We start from the raw sequence: 17,847 nt of genomic DNA on the forward strand, positions 1-17,847 counted from the left end.
GACCCCCCCGCCCCTCCCTCCCTCCCTCCCGGGTCTTCTCAATCACCACTTAAGTTTACACAGTCCTTCCCTGTGCTTGAGCTTCCTGCAGTAGACAGTCTTGCTATGTCTTTGTTTGTTTAGGTAATGGATTCCCACTCTCTATTGTGGTTCCTGTCACTGGTTGATTGATAGGCGAAAATAAATAAATAAAACACCTTGTGCGAAAGTCATCCTTGCATATCTTCCGGGATGAACCCTCATGGAGACGAACAAATTCCACCGTGACAAAGTGGCTCGCCGGCATCCGGATGCTCATTTTTTTTGCACCAACGAGCCGTGGCTTTAAATCCAGAATGCGAAAACAAGGTTGAATTTGTGTGCTTGTGACAGTGCCGCCTCTAAAGAGACAGCTGAGATTATATGCGTGGACGGTTTGGGGGTCCTTCCATTCATCGGCCATGTCACCCCGTGGGGGAGGACTAATTGGTGGCCTCCAAAGAGCCCCCTGTTTTGTCCCCGGAGCTCACAAAGGCATCTGGGTGCAGTCGGGTAGAGGACGGAGGGTCGGGGGGCCTCGGAGGAAGGCGGCAGAGGACGGGTTTCCCATAGAAGAGTTGGCCGGGATGACCCAGAGGGGGGGGCCTGCGTGGCCTCCAGCTTCCAGGCGAAGACGACACATTCACTCGTTCACACGTTGGGGTGTGGGCGAGGGGGGTGAATCTGGTGCCAGTCGCTGGCCTCCTCCTCTGCAAATGATCCAAGGCTGACCCACATAGTCAGCCATGTGTGAGACTTGCCTTTATTGGAGAGCCTGCTTGAAACATTGAATTACGGGTGCTATGCGGCGCCTTCTCGGCTGCGACCGCACCGGGCCACCGTGTGGGCTGATGTTGTTCACCCCCGACCCAAAGAAGCTTGAAGAGATGGCTAATGGAGAGAAACTTAGCAACCTACAAATGACCATTGTGCTAACTCAAACTCAGTAGTGCAACTGATACTATATTTAAAATGGCAGTCTGAGATGAACGCCCAAAGTCCTCATAGGTACGTTTGCAATAATTGCATCTGCAGCGGGAAGGTCTCTGAAACGTTGACGAGAAAGAAAGGTGATAAAACAGTGAGACCTGGGTCGTATTGATCGCAGCGCATCCTGGCTGTCTTCATCTGTCGTGGTTGCAGTCCACAGCCAAGTTATTAGTGTCTGCAAAGCAACGAGCCACGGGCATTAGCAGCTCTTTAAACAAAGTCTGTATTGATTTTGGACTCACAGGCAAGACTTACATGTATGATGTGTATTTAATTAGCATCAAGCATCTGACTGTGACATTGTACAGGGGTCATACATGGGCTTAAAACAAAATGTTTACTTTGCTCTCAAAGTCGATTCGGGATAACAATAAACACCCCGGCGCCCGAGCCCTAATGATGCCCAGTTTTGTTTTATAGACGTTTTACCATTACCACACCCACAAGCAGTTTTATGAGCCTTTTAGCCTCTTCGCCCTCAACAATATTCAATACATATTCCGTCTTTTTACTCCCTTAAAAGTGGCAAATGAAACAGTGCTAATAGTTTATCCTGAAGCCATAAAGACAACTCAGCTGCGTTGTGGAGCACGTAACACGTTCTCGCCTCTGCTCAGCTCTTTTCTCGCTTTCCGTTTGATTGGTGGTCAGCCCCGGCACTTGAAGTGAACGGCGTAATTGGCAACCGGCGTCGGCTAATGAAGCGAGCGGGTCAAGCGTTTGCACAATGAAGGCCGGCTTGCCCGCGACAGATGTTTTCCGAGAGGCGCCGTTCTTTCGCCTTACGCCTTTTTGACCTGATGTTAAACTGTTGCTCCTTCTGCGTTAATCATCCCATTAGAATGAGAAGGAAATGCGATCGAGACGGTCGCATCTGTACAGACAGCAGACGAGCTGTTTACACTACCCGAGACGAGCGTATTCATCTGTCAGCCGACCTCTTATTTGTTTTGATGCCGCGCCGCATCGGCGTCCTCAGATTTAGATGAAAGATGGCGCTGATGGCGTGTCACCTGTCATGTTTTTGGGTCTATTTGCACAGATCAAACTCCGCCCCCCTCCCTTCATGTTGAACAGTAAAGACTTTGTGGAAATCTCAGGCTGGATCTAAAGAACTAGTTTTCATCTCTGTAGCGACGGTGAAACATTTGTGTTGCTAAAGCGTCAGTGGAGTCTTTTGTCTCATCTGAGATGTTTTCAACCGTTTTGGCGTTTGAGTCAACTGGCCATGATCCAAATCTTGAGAAATAATCCGGAACTGTATCTCTTTCCATTTTCATTTGCAGTCATCCATTTTGTCTAGTGCTCGCAAATTTGGTTGCGCTTGCACTGAACGATCAAGAGTCTTCAATGAACCCAATTGGTGATTTTCTATGTTTCTAATGCAGATCAGATTTGTTCAAAAACTTAAGTATGGCATTGCGTTGGACTTTTCTTGTCTTACTTCTTCTTCTGGAACAAAAGGATCACCTTTGACTCTAAACATCTTATGCTCGCAACTTGACTAACACCAGTAGCATGTCATGAAAAGCTTTGATTTAAGTGCTGAGGCTTTGCAGTGCACTCACTTCTGGAAGCCATTTGGAGTCGGATGAAACCACATGAAAAGTCGGCCCCCATCCTTCATCCTTCCGCCCCCATCCCACCGCCATCTCTCCCCTCCTTCCGTCCACTGCTGTTTGAAGATTAGTCAACTTTACTGGATCTTGTAATCAGTTGACGTCGACCACTTGTGAAAATACTCAAACGCAGAGCTCAAAGACAGAAGGGGGGGGTGACATGTGCAGGTTTTTTTTTTCTTCTATCCTCAAAGACAGATGCTCCCTCGGAAACCCAGAAAGTCTTTGGCAGAAAAGGAAGGCAATTACCATATCACAGATCAAGACAACCACTTTTTCAATTATGCAGAAAGGTTGTTAAGATGCAAATACATCAAGATGGCTGAAGTCCCAGAACCCCACCCCCCCTCCCCCTCCCGAGAAGGATACAGTTTCACCTCCAAAGACACTTCCTCGGCTTCTTAGCTCACCGCACTTTCAAAGGCAACAAGAGATCTCTCTGGATGCTCGTTTATCTATAATTCATTGGAATTGGTAACAGTGCAATCCATCACGGCTTTTTAATTGATTCGTCTTCATTATCTGGATTCCCGAGATCGGCCTTGGTGGAGGTCTGCGCTCAACTGAGTGGCATTCTCGTTATATTCCCTACTGGACCAAACGCTGTCATGGAACACGGAACAAAAAGGTCTTGCCTCGGGACTCAATTGGACGTTATGATTTTTCCCTGACCAGAATTTGAACATCAAGCCACCACCAACATTTTCCAAGAACCACTTCATTAAATGTAGTTAAACTTCAAGGCTGTCCAAAATGGCGGTAACGAACCCAATCTTGGTAAAAGTAACCCAGTCTTCTCTAAATGCACACAGCTACCCAGCAAGTGCCTTATTTTTGTCCAATCACATTTCAGCTCTTTTGTGTTGCCATGTAAATGCAATCTGCCATTCAGAATCCTGAGTGCTGGTGTCCCCTCCTCACACACACTGGCTCTCTCTCAGTGGTATAAACGGCTAGCTGTCTTCAGTCTACTCACAATGGGCTAAAATTATGAAAAAAATCCCCTGTGTGTCCTTGTGTGACTTTTTTCATAGAGTGCGTGAACAAGTGAGCTTTTTAGCCCACACTTAAAGAAGTCTTATTGAGGGGGGGGAAAATAAATCCGATGAACCCCGCAGGACTTATGTAATCATCCATTAGGAAAACACATTATGCATATACACATAGACTTTCTGCTGCTTTCTATTGTGAACGCCGCACGCAGTGTTTCCCCCCCCCCCCCTCGACAATCCATACAGAGCACAGCGCTCATGTTTTATGCAGCCGACGCAGGAGGCCGACTGCCGCGCGTCCCTCTCTTCCAAAATTATTTTAGCGCAGTATTATCATAATTGGACATTTTCTGAAAAAAAAAAAGGCAAATAGATTTATTCTTTCCGATGTAAGACACAACACAGCTACACTTTCTTTTGGACGAAAAAGCCACCTAAAACCAAACAATTCAATCAAAATGTAAGACCCCACAAGACCCCATGGACGACGGCAGCCGCAGCGGAATAATAACTTTTAATCGGGAGTCCACTGTGCATTCCCAGTGTTTCATTAAGACCTTGGCCGTGCTTCCCGCTTGAGGGGGTCGAGGAAAGCCATGAAGGATCACGCCAGGGATGACGACAACAAACGGGCGCAATGAGATTTTTGGTCAAGAAGGTAGAGTCAACAAACGTGGAGTTTTTAAGTGGACCTGCAGGAGCTTTTTTAAAGTTGGTTAATCTGCTCCCGCAGGGAAAGTGATTGCCGCGTCTTGCCCTCCCCGGAGCTCGAAGCCGCCGAGGAACATTGCTCGGATTAGCTTCTTGTTGTTGTTCTTCTTCTCCGCAGCGCTACATGCAAATAATGAAGGCACTGGGAAAGGCATGCAGATGAGGATAACATACATTGTGTGTGTGTGTGTGTGTGTGTGTGTTTTTCAATTTGTGATTTAAATGTGGCTTTGTTTTATGTAGTGTCTTGTTTTTTTTTTGTGGTGTCTGTCTCATTAAGATTTTTATGTCTATCTGTTCCCGTCTGCCAATCAGCTCTCTCGGCCACTTGCGTCTTGTCCAAGTGTTTGTATTTTGTATTTAGTTCCCTGGTTGATTTCTGTTTTTTGTTGGACCGTTTGCTTTTTGGTCTTTTTTACTTTGAGTACTTTTGATTTAAATTCAGGACTTTATTGTTTTAGTAGTTAGATTTTTCTCAGTCATATATATTTTTTGACGTGGCGCTGTTCAGTATGATGGGTTTAAATAACAGGAGGCTGACATATATTGTGGCAAGAAACATCTAGCGTTGGTACCAATATCCCAACATCTTCTCTAAAAGCTCTTTTTGTGTCATTTAGCTCTTAGGAAGGAGGTCTTTTGACCGTCACAGAGAAGCGAGATGATGATTGCCTTTTGTTCTGACAGTAAAGTGAGTGAAAGGGAAGGGTAGTGGAATATCATGTTGTTGATTCCCCACAGATTATTCTGTGTAGATTATCCTTTTGGATTAAATTGCATTTCTCTCATTTGCACATTTACCAGGTAAATACACTTTTGTAAAAGCTTTTCAATCCCAGTATGAGCAAAACATGTTGGATAAGAATACTGTATATTGGTTTTATGATATCTGTGCAACATTGTTTTTGGCCTCTGCTGCCCGATACTGGTGTCGAGATGCTCGCTATTACGATGATGATGATGGTTTACGACTGGCTTGTTTTGAATGCTTCAAATGAGGTCGTTTTAGCATGCAAATGCTGCAGTTGTCTAGCAATTAACACCGTTGGATGCCATCTGCTGCCCGTTTGCCACTGAAATGTTTGTTTTTTAAATATCTCAGTATTGCTGAGATATGAATGTTTCCCATCCGTCAAAAATAAAAACGCTTGTGTATGACCACACTTTAAGAAAATGACAATAATAATAATAAGTTGGATGAACTCAAAAGGCATTACATTTTGATAACATTTTAGGTTGGGATATTAAACTAAAAATATTTGACTTTGAAAAACTGTTCCCTTGTAAAGTCGTCTCAACTAACCTTTAGACCGCAAAAGTTGTGTTTTCACAGTGCAGGGCACCTTTTTGAATTGGTGTTTTTATTCATTATTTCTCTTTGCCTTAAAAAAAAAAGCCTATTAGTTTGGATATGTAAATGATAAAACACATCTGCCATATAATGTATTAATTAATCCAAACTCTGAATTGTCATCAAATGGAAATACGCCTCCTTTATTTTGGTATTTTAAGATATGCATTCCAAAGAAGGCTAAACCTTCTCCAATGGAGCAACTCTATTTCCTTTCAACCGTGTTACCTTTGACCTCAGTTGAAGCTGCCTGTCGCCAGTTGTCAAGGGGGACTGCTTTTTGACAGCCTTTTCCTCACAACCTTGCAATCTATACAAAATATAGCGTCAAAGTACATAGTTGGAAAGATGGCAAAGCTTTGAAATGTACCCACACATTTGGATAGTAATAACCCTCCGCCAATATATTCATGGTTGCAAGGTCTATACTCGAAATACTGGCTCTAAATCATCCCCAGAGTCATGTCAGTGTGGCAACATGATAATTTATTGCGTTGATATGTCACCAGAGACTCTGTGCGGCATCGTTCTACAAATCACTGACAGGACTGGTCTGTGCTGGGACAAAATGTATATGTCAATCATAAGCGGCTGAGCTCAAATGATGAGGAAAAATGGACACCAAAGTCATTTGAATGCAACAGTTTGCATCATTTTCGACTTACATATCTTTGCTGCAGTAAGTCAGTCATTTTGGTCGTAAGAGAGACTGATTTTTTTTTCGCCACAAAACGTGCCACTGTTGGGTTTGTACTGACAGTTTGAAAAAGTCATTTTTTTTTTTTTCAAATGTTGTCTTTAGGTGTAAATGGAAGGTTGTTTTTGTGCACTGCACGCGCCTACCTTTGTCTATCAATCTGTGCACTGCCCCTAGTGGGCAATTGTGCAGTGTGAACCCCTGGCATGAAATACATTTTTAATTTATTTTTTTATGATGATCTGTCTAAAATCAATTTGGCCGCTTGAGCAATTCTAGTGGAAATTGGTCTGTCGGTTTTGGCAAGAGGAAAACATCAGAAGGTTTATTTTGAGTAATGGATTGGATTGGCTCATTTGGGAGATTTGGCTCTAATTTTCCCCATATCACATTGTTTTGCTTCTATGAGGCTCAGCAACACCTGATGCAGTTTCATTGTGGCAATGAATGTTAAAAAAGCACAGAGAGGCTTGAGGAGCTTAAAGCTTTGTCTTGTTCAGGAACTAAAAATAAACAAACAAGCACAAAACCCTCGGGTAGTATTAATTCCATGTTTGAATTGAGAATTTTTGTTTGTTTGTCCATAATGAATTACCACAGCAAAGAAAATGCATTTTGGCATAGATCGTAAATGTGTAACTCTTTGATTGCGCTTTTGAGAACAAACACATCTATTATGACGTGGAATATATCATTTCATTCTTGATGGGAAGGAATAATGAAGGACATTTAAATATAAACCAACAATGTAAAGGACTTATACACAAATAATAATTCTCCATCAACCAATATAAGGAACGGAATGCCTCTCTCCATCCACGTGCAAGTATTTGTTTCCCACTTAAACAAAAATAATCACATTTTATGCTCCGACCACCATTTGAGGACATTGATTCTCCCTACATTAATGGCAATCATTTTAAGACGCAAACAGCATCCATAAGCAATATAAATCTTCTTTGAAATACTTTTCAATGAGTCTTCAATGCATTAACAGTCTGTCCTTTGAATTGTTTTTCTTTCGATAATTGCATGTGGGCGGAATTAAATGCGCAAACAGTTAAAAGGTTTAGGTTACCGGATGAGCAACCTGATCCGCTTATGTCTTCGTGGCCCGGTCCTGTCAGGAAAGCACAGATTTCATTGTTGCCTGCTAAGTGCTGACCTGCAGACCTTTTCATTTTGCATTGCTCAAACACCATTTAATGGTTGCCCTCGCTTTTGCACAGTACTGCAAATCATCATCATAAAAATCGACATCTCCATATAAACTAATGGCAAAGAAAAGTGCAGACATGAATGTATTACAACTAACACAAATTCAAATACCCTTTGCCAATAAAAAGTGTGCCTGCTTGATGTGCAATAAAAATGAGATTGCAATATTTTACGTGGCTAAAAACAACATTGATGTCTTTCTGGGCATCTACTAAATTGAAGGAAGTAAAAAAGAAAATCTGCACATTTTTCCTGTATAAGGACAGAATGACAACTGCTAAGACTGAACCCGGAGCCTTCTCCTCCTCTTTCTTCATTTCCATTTAGTTGATTTACTTTGTTACGACAACCTCATTAATCACGTTTCCTCCGCATATATAATCTGCCTGTCAATCTCGTCTTGAAAAAAAGAAAAAAAAAAATCCGGTAATAACACAGCCAAGTGACTGCGGTACAGGGTGATGGAAGACATTGTTTGGGATGTGTTTGTGTGTGAGGAGGCGGAGTCAGACTTGTTGTGTTTATCTTGAGAGAGCCAGCTGGACAAAAGGGAGACGCACAAAATCAAGGGAGACACGCATGATGATGAATTAGTTTGACAGAGACAGTCACAGGGATGAAATGTTAATTTGAACGCGCCAGAGGATGTCCTCCAGAGGACAGACAAACACACACAAACACACACACGCATACATCCACGTTGGTACAGTCAGGAGGAAACTTAATTGTTGTCTGTGAGTAGCTTGTTTATGTTCCTGCAATCAGTCAGTCAGTGTGGGCTGCTGAGCTGTAACTTTCAATGTCAGATTAAATTTTAAGCAAAACATTTCACATCATTCCATTTAAAAATTTACATTTATATCATTACATTTAATCTGTGGAATTGTTTCAAAAGTGCGGGTGTTTTTTTTATGGGAAAATGTGTGGGAGTTAAAATAGGGTTGCAACGATTAATTGATTAACTTGATGAATGGTTTGATCACAAGAAAATGTTCGAACCAGAATCTCTGCCTTGCAGTGATGTGCTAGCAAAAACTACACTTTAGATTCGGTGACACCCATGTCACTCACCAGGCCAGGCTCCGCCTTAAAAACTAGAACTGCCCTCAGTGGAGCATAGACCTCCACCAAGTCCAAACAAACAAATGTAGGGTCAGAACCAATCTGTATCGTAAACCAGCAAATGCGTTCAAACCCTTTTCACAAAATGTTTGTTTTACCGCCCACTTTCAACCTCTCGTCTTAGTCATCAAGCGTTGTCTTGAAACGGGTGAGCAGGCGTCATGAATCAGTCCTCCAGCTATCAGTCACTGAGCTTTGATAAAGCGCCGCTACGGTTCGTCTTTTTCAAAATGGCCTCCCACTACACGGTCCATCAAACTCTCTCTGAAAAGACGGCCCACATGACGCCTCTTTATCTCGTGAATAAACAAGGACTGATTGATGCGTCTTGCCAACCTGTTGTTTTTCCCCCGTCTAATCTCTCTCTGACTCTCCGCAGCAACCATTCCCAATTTTTACCCTATAAACTTTGTCTCAGATCTCAGCCCAAACCGTGGGAACATAGTATTAAAAAAGCTGTTCGCCTTCAGTTTTATTGAAAGGAACCAGCCATTTTGTTATTAACTCGGCATAGAAGTCACACGCCCACCCATATGAACTGCTCACAAGAGACACGACACTACGAGGATTAAATGTCTAACCGCAAGACTCCCTCTTTTTGCTCCTTGTCTCAGGAGATGGCCAAAGTCCTCTTAAATCAACAAAGGCTCAAGAAAGAAACTTTTTTTTTTATATAAAAGGGAAGCCACTTTCAATTAATCTTGAAAGACGACTGGATTGGACGTTCTGTCAGTCATAACCATTTGGGGCCAAACAGATCAATAACTAAAACATCATTTCACACTCTTGTTAATCTTGCTACCTTTAAAGCCTTTTGTGTTTTGGTGAGGCAAAAAAAAAAATATCTCAGTACTAAACACACGATGCTCCCCGACCCCACAGGGGACACTAACTCGCATTGATGTATAACCCGGCCCTTGAAATTAATGCAACGGTTCCATTAGAAAAATGGAATGACAGAGTCGATGTCAGACATCACCGATCACAAATAGCATGGACGATTACCGTAATTTTCGGACTATAAGTCGCACCGGAGTATAAGTCGCACCAGCCATAAAATGCCCAAAAAAGTGAAAAAAAAACATATATATGTATATAAATCGCTCCTGAGTATAAGTCGCCCCCCCACCCAAACTATGAAAAAAAAACCGCGACTTATAGTCCGAAAATTACGGTAGTTATCGTAAAACTGTCATTTGTGGGACTCACTTGACATAACTTTGAACACTATGGCAATAATATGAGTTACAAGTCTGTTCAGTCTTATGATGTCTAATTCCCTCTTGTAGTGTGAAATCAAAAAGAACTCCCTTCAGACAACAGCACGATCTTACTTGTCACACAAAGTTACATTTGCAATTAGCACGTGAACTTTACGCTCGCAGCCGAGCATCGAAAGCGCTATGGGCACATGCGTCACCATTGCATCATTGACATTCGGCTTCAAATGCAATTCCTAACCTTTTTTTATGTTAATTCACTTTGACCCAAAGGCTCATAAATGAACTTGTGTTAATTGTAATTGCAGCTCTCTTGAGGCACCAGCTTCCAGTTGTCATAAAAGTGCAGTGCATGTATTAACTGACGCTTTGGTGCTTGTCACGCAAATAGGCTCAAAGTTTTCATCCAACATGAACAAATAATCCATCTTCAACCATGCCAAAAAATCTCAAGGTATCAAGTTAGCATGAGCTCACAGCTAATGGTCAATAGCTGATTAGACTAAATGGCTAAGTAGCCTATGTTAATTGGTCCAGTCCAGAGAGATTTTGTTAAAAGCTTTTTCAAGAGGTCATTGCATTACAATTTGGTAAATATCAAGGAAACATTTGGCATTGTCGAATTAGAATAACTCACTTAGCGCTATGCGGAGAGAAAACATTATGATCATTGCATAATTGCCTCACTTTCAGGATGCACAGCCATTAGTTTGAAATAATATCAATAACGTTATAATCCAGTAAAGTAAAACTGGCATTTGAAGAGAGATCATCCGGATCTAAAAAAATACAAATATAAAAAAAATACTCCCATTAAACGGCTAAAAAGGTGAAATATTGTGTAATATAATACAATTATTGTAGATTATTATTATTCATTATGATAAAATATTTCATATTAATATGCTTACATCTTATGCAATTACTATCGACATTTGTGTGCTTAACTTTTTTGTTTGCGGGCATTTCTATCGAGAAAACCGACACTATTTTATTTCACCATTCCCTCCAAATTCCACATGCCTACAAGGATTTCTATTTCTTATTTCTAGCATCCTGAACAGCATGTTTGTGATTGTGGCACCAAATGACATGTCAAGGTGTCTTGCTGATCCGCCTGTCTGGCCACCGCCACCTTGTTGTCATTAGCGCAGCGATGCCGGCTGCTCCCCCCCCATATGCTACACTCAGATAACACAATTTACATTCTGTGCCCGATTCATCGCCATTGATCATTTGTAGATTGAGGAAATGACCCATTAGCAGAAAACAAGATCCCCTGTTAAAAGTAGCTAACACAGAGTGATATTACAGTTACTTTACATGGTTTGTGACCAAATAAGTGAATAAGATCTTTAATTTGAGTGAGACAAAATGGAATAAATAAAGAGCTCTCGAACAATGCAGCGTACAATAAATCAATAGGACGGACAGATGGCCAAGTAATGAGAGGAGGCTCAGGAAGTGAGTGCGAGTTGTAGGCTGTACTCTCCTGTGGCCCGCACATTACCTTTAAAGAGATTAGCATCACGCTCAGTCACAGCCGATGGAAGAGGAAGGTCCCGGCGAGCCAGCTATCAGCCGCCGAGCACACACACTCACTCACTTAGCATAATGGAACCTGCGTGAAATTGAAGCACTGCAGATTAAAAAAAAATAAAAAATAGGCCATTAACAAAGATGAAATGATTTGGAGTGACGGTAAAATGAAATCATGGAGAATCGAGCGAACTTTACACTTGAATGTTTTATCATGTGGCGGTTTGTGAGATGACAGTGTTTTGTGCCTGCTGTGTCTTCTTTGTGGTCACGTGAACTTTGAACTGATGGTGAGCTGATGTTTCCCATCTGTTCTTCTGTGCCTGGAGTTATCTATATAAAACAAAATGGAGGGCATAATATGCTCCCAAGTAGCGGCATGAGAAAGTTTCAATTCTCACCCCAAACTCTTCTCAGACTTGCAAGAAAAAAAAAAACATCCAATAACGAGCGGCTGTTACATTATCGACTCAGAGACCTTTCTCATTTAAAGCCTGTCGAGGAAAAAACAGGAGGCTGTAAATATCCATCTCGCGCTTCTATTGTTTTATTGATTCCTCATCGTCTTCTATTTGAGTCAAAGCCACCCGAGGAGCTCATGCTATCATCCTTTGGTTACTTCTCGCTAAATTTTCTGCTGCACCTTAAAAAACTAAGAATGCATGCATGAATACTCTTCCTATCTGCAAGGTATGACACAAAAAGCATTTTAAGTCTCATGCATTTTAGATTAGTAGAAACATAACCACGGACAAAAATGGATTCTACTGTAATATAGCAGAAAATAGCCAGTAGGTGTTGTTACTTTTCATTCAGTTTTGGACATTTCTTAATATACATGCTGCCTATTTTTAAAAATCGACTTTGGCCTGACTGTTTACGTAACAGTGGTGCTAATGTACATAATAACCACCCCCACATTAAGTTTTTCTGCCCATGACCTGCTCAAGAGAAGAAAAGTATGATGCTGCATGTTTTTGTATTAGCATTAGCTAACAGTATTAGCTTCTGACATGTGGCCCGGCCTGCACTTGTTGCTCTGTGAAGCTGTCAACACTTCCCTGCGATTAAAAATCACGTGCTTGCCTGTTTAATCATCTCAATAATAATTTTTTAAAAAAATTGCCGCCATTGGCTGGGCTACACGGTCATAAGACAAGGCCACACCCTCAAAACAAGCTAATCTTAGCACGACATGAAATTGGTTGTGAAAAGAGTCCTATCCCTCTTGATTTTGTCAAAAGCATAGTGAGAACTGTCTGAAAATGGTTGGAGCCTTTAAACCTCAGTGATCTGAACTTGGCTTTCATAGCTGGAAACCCTCAGTAGCACCTTAGGGAGCGCCGTCGTCTGCCTTGACGGGAGTTTCCCAATGAAATTCATCGTTTAACGTGTGACAGCTTCAACATCCCCCCCTGCCGCCGCTCCGCAGGGAGGCGCAGTGCAAGTGGCATTTAGCGCGATGACATTCTACTGATGATTCTTCTTCTCCACTGCACCTGGCCAAAAAACAAATCTCCCAGCTCGCACTCTATGGACAAGGCTCGAGCTCACACGCCGACGCAAAGTGTGAACCGAAGGCATCGGGCGAGACAGAAATTCAAATCAAAAGGACAGTGGGAAAATGCCACGTGCGTCCGAGCGTGTCCGTATTTGCGACGTATTTTCCCGCACTTTTCACATTCTATCAGCATGAGCGGGCTGTGACATTCAACCCGGTTTTCTTTCTCTATGACTGCGGTGAGCTTTTGAAAATGCACCTTACACATTTTGGCAATACGAGAAAACACAGGTGACCAATCCAGGGTGCGAGTGAGACAAGATTCCAGATCCTCCTATTGGTTTTTCAGCAGCCTGCCTGCTTCTTGGCCTACTTTTAATCTTCAACTACAAACAGAGCAGGTTGTTATACTTGTTGGTGCGATGTCAGTGGTTCTCACACGCCAACTGCTCGGTTCTCCCACCCGTCCCTTTTGACAAAGCGCTTCAAAAAGTCCCACTGGTTCATCAGTTTAATGATTAAAACGCATACGGACTGAATGTCTTTAACGTCCCAGAGGCGACGTTATTAAGACGAGAGCTTATCTCCACACTGAATGCTTTTTTTTCGTGTGTGTGAGGCTGCTATTTGGCAAAGTTGGCACTGTGCCTCTGATCTCTTGTTTCTTGTGCTTCCCTTGAGACTTTTTTTGGCTGGCTTCCGCAATCAATCCATCAGCTCTTAAAAGAGAGACGTCCATGCATCAGAGGCCTCTGTTTCAATAAATGGCCCGACAGCGACGGGGCGCCTCATTCATGCCCACTTCATTGTCTTTTAATCATCAAACCATGATGGATTATCATGGTACTGATATTGACTTGAAAGCGAGAAATGCGAGGCAGGCAAAGAATTATGGGAAGGATGTGTGTCGGTGTTTGCGGGCTTACTGTATTTTGGATGCTGGGCTGATTCCTCCTGAGGCAACCCTCTTTGGTTCAAGCTCCTCTGGTGTCTCTTGTCTTGGATTCATCAAGCAGGGCTGACAAGTGAAAAAAGCTTTGGCTCCATTTGGGAGCCTTGATGCTTGGATGTGTTCCATGTTGGTGGATCAGTGCCTTAAAGTCTTCACTGTTCTATGCAATCTTTTCTGCTTGATCTTTTCCTTTTCTGCTCTCGGGCCCTATTCAGACTTTGCATTAACATGCGAGTCGGGCGATGGGATCAGTAGGTGGACAGCTCCGAGGGAAGTTTAAGTGCAAGAAAAAAACAAATCGTAGACGCACCAAATATGCAACTCCAAATATACTCGTGTCTTGTGTGTGCCTGAATTTTGTCATTCATACAAATGTCAACTACATTATGACTGACTGATCTATTGGCCAGTGTGTGAATAAGAGTTTGAATGACTGGACAGCAGTCTACCATTAACCAGTGGGAAGTATTTCATTGAGTGTCGAGCAGTCCAGGTTGTAAACTCCATCTTACCTGAGAGGGTGAAGTGGGAACTCTGAAACCTCTAAAGTAGGGGAAAATTGCCCAATTGATGTTTGTTTACTGCGTGTCAAATGTAGCCTTAGAAGCACTCACATAGTGAGCTATAACTTATGAATAAAGTCAATAATGCACGCTTCAAACTTTTGCCGACTCGGAATGCTAATGCTTCACATCACAAAATCAACATACTCCTCCTATTGATGCATTTAACTTAAAGAAATACATACAAATGGATATAACATAACTTCAGCATTCTGAGAAAAATAAATTGACATCACAAAGGACATCTGAGTCGAACAAAACTTCCAAATGAGATTCTGAATGAGTTTGAGTCGCCCAATGTAAGATTACATTTCCACAAACATCTCACTCTCCTCATTTCACACCTGAGCTGCAATTTATTAAAAGTGTTTTGCGCTTTATAAAAATGTCACACAGCAAAAACAATAGTCCAAGCCGTCATTTAAAATCACTTTTATTCACAACCAGGTGACATAAAAAGCATGGGCGGGCTGCGTATTTCTTACAGACTGAATCGACTTTTTCGTACGGCTATAATCACGTTGCCATTACAGGAAACGTCAATACGACATAAAAATGAAAAATAGCAGCAATTTTGTGGAACGAATATTAGAATTTAGAATGTAGGAATCAAAATGTGTAATCTGCTTTTCAACGCATCCGGAGGGTCGACTAAGATGGCCTACCTGTCCAAACGGCAGCTTTTCCTCCGACGAGGCCCACATTTCAATCATGTCTGGCGACCGACCGCATTGCCACCGAGACGGCCCCTCCCTCACTCCCTGTGGTGCTCCTGCCTGTCATCTGCGCACGTTATCCCGCCTGCCAAATATAAACACAGGCACGCCGCCCTCGTATCAAAGCTGTCAGACAGCATTTACGAGAAGCCGCCACTTAACTATAAATATGGAACACTTCCTCCTCTTATTCGGCCCGACTGTGATGAAGAAGAAACACTTATATACTGACATGCCTCTCTTGTTATAGTGATTAAAAAGCATGTCCGACAACGCTTTCATTACTTTTCTCTATTGTAAATATTTTAGTCAAAATGTCCTCTTCCTTAAACTACAGAAAGCGATGCTAGTGATAAGATAAAGTTGTCCGGTTTATTTTGCAAAGATTAATGGCTTGCATGTGAGAATTATTTTTAAGATTTTATAAGATTTTGCACTGTAGAGTAGAAAACTTTGCCAGAAATGTATTTTCTCATTTTTTCAATGTTGTTTGCCTCCAGAAAAAAAAAATGCTATAGTCGCATCTTTTTTGTCTTCCTTGAAGTAGGTTGCTGTCAGGAAGCCAACAGAACAGACAAACACATCAAAACAAACAACTTTTGTTAGATTTTGTTTTGCAAAATGAAAGCAAATATTTGGTGGGTTGCGTCACAGTGGAAGCCCCCCTCCCCACCCAGAACAAAAAAATGGTATTGTCTTATCTTGTGTTTTTCACTGTGCTAACAAAAATAAACCATCACAAAGAAACAAACAGATATTTCTTGCTCACATGAAAGGCATTTATTATTATTATTTTTGATTGGTTAGTCACCATGAAATGGTCCCTTCCCAAGAAAAACTCCCACCATCACACCATCCTCCACAAACCTGGAATGTAGCTAGCTAACCAAAGCATGACCAAAAAATTCAAATACTTAAAAAACAAATTAATTCTTAACGTTGTGCAAGTTCCCTCCATTTATTAACGTGACTATTATCTAAACATGTGATGGCATTTCCTTCCGTTTCCCAACTATAACGGCTGGCCTTGACAAACGTTTACAGCTGAGCACCATCAGCAAACATGTCCACATTAGCGTATTAGCAAGCAAAACATCATCAGGCGCCGTAATGTGTTTACCGTCAAAGCCCGCTGCTCGTTTGTTTTGCTAGCCCCCGCGGGGCTGCTCATTTTGGGATGTACATGCATGTGATGCGGTTATTCCTTGGAAACCTCACGGGACTTTGTCCTAGATTGATTCTAGTGTTTGGACTACCTGTTGCTGGGCCCCTGCTAGCAATTAGCTTGAATAACACTTCCTACACACACACGCTAGTTTTCTCCTTCACACACATTTGCACTCGGAATGCCACCTACTTAGTTATAGTGGCTGCGGTCAAAGCCAGAGGAAAAGTTTTTGTTTGGTTCATTTATATTAAGAAATCTTCAACTTCCACCTGTGGCATTTTGGCTAATTTACTGTCACACGTGTGGTCGTTGAGTGCTGATGTTCTGAGGGTGTGCGCTACAGTAGCTTTTCAGGGAAAGATTTAAGCACACGAGGAAGCAATTTCTCCTCCAGAAGAGCCGGCGTGGGTCTCGCTGTTACTCACGCGGTGATGAAAGCGGCCTTTGAGTTACACTTGAAGCCATTTAGTGCATCACAGTTTTTTTTTTAAAATATTTGAATCCAGCACATCCCCACCGGTGCACATGGAAGATGAATGCTGATTAATCTCCTGGCAGTGCCGTTATGTCAAAGTCAATAACATATGGAAGAAGCTTTTTGCAGTTACACCTTTAACTTTGCGATGATCAAGATTCCAGCTGGAAATACCACAGTAGGATTATTTACAGTATTTCACATTCGCCATCTGTCCGCCAATGCTGTGCCATTTACCGCTCATCAATCAGTCAATTATGTCAAGGTTTACGGGGTAAAGTTCAGGGAAGAGAGAGGAATAAAATAACTTGGAGCCACTTGCAATTCTATTTTCATAACTTTTATCTGTCAACTGTATTCTGGTAGGTGTATGGGTTTCTTCTTCTTGATAAATGAGATTTACATGGAGCTCTTTGATAAATGAAAAATCCAAGGCGGGACCGGATTATTTAACTGTTTTTTGGTGTGTCTAAATTGGTGTGAGGAAGAGGAGCAGGAGCAAAGGAGATGAAGGTGGTCTTCAGGCTTCCCAAAGCTTTGCTATTCTCCTCAGTGTGAAAGTGATCCTCTGTGTGAATGCTGTTTTCATTCCTCTCCTCAATGAGATTCACAGGAGCATGAAGGGACAGAGAAAGAGAGAGAGCGAGAGAGAGAGAGAGAGACATTGCAAAGTAAAAGTAATCCTCTCTTTCCCCCTCTTCTTCCTGCCTTGAGTGAAGGATAATACATGTTGGGATAAACAACTTATATCAGAGGGAAGTAAATTCAAATCCTCATCCCAGAAGCATCCTCTGCATTCCCAGCAATGTCCCGAGCTGGGAAGGGATTGGAAAAAAAGAAAGAAAGAGCATAATGCAAATGAAACGCTCGCTTCTTGATTAGATTACCAACGCAATAATTGTCGCGTTTGATTTATGGCCGTAATCTGTTGCCATAAACGACGGGAGGAGTCAGCGCGGCTTGTCAGGGCTAGATGTGCACAGATATGCATTACA

At 42.1% G+C, this 17,847-nt stretch overlaps 1 protein-coding gene across 3 annotated transcripts in view; it reads left to right on the forward strand.

The window, feature by feature from the left end:
• The window catches only part of sema6a (sema domain, transmembrane domain (TM), and cytoplasmic domain, (semaphorin) 6A), an 83,151-nt gene that overhangs the window by 16,086 nt on the left and 49,218 nt on the right, over nucleotides 1–17,847 (forward strand). The gene's annotated exons all lie outside the window — the stretch shown is intronic.

The sequence above is a fragment of the Syngnathus acus genome, chromosome 9 (genome assembly GCF_901709675.1).
Source record: "Syngnathus acus chromosome 9, fSynAcu1.2, whole genome shotgun sequence".
Lineage (NCBI taxonomy): Eukaryota > Metazoa > Chordata > Actinopteri > Syngnathiformes > Syngnathidae > Syngnathus > Syngnathus acus.